Below are 224 nucleotides of genomic sequence, written 5' to 3' on the forward strand. Positions count from 1 at the left end.
ATAAACCCAGTAACAGAGAGAGTATATTAGACTGGATACTCACAAATAAAGTCAACAAACAGTATAAAGTAGGTACTATGCCAGACGATATCAGCGACCACTCCCTAACCTACATAATTAGACAAAAGTCAGAATGTGTTAACCTTCCTAATACAAGGCTAATTCGATCTATCAAGCATTTTAACATAGACCTTTTCCTAGCTGAACTGAGAGCATGCAATTGG

The sequence above is a fragment of the Protopterus annectens genome, chromosome 3.part0 (genome assembly GCF_019279795.1).
Source record: "Protopterus annectens isolate FY-2018-M chromosome 3.part0, PAN1.0, whole genome shotgun sequence".
Classification (NCBI taxonomy): Eukaryota; Metazoa; Chordata; order Ceratodontiformes; family Protopteridae; genus Protopterus; species Protopterus annectens.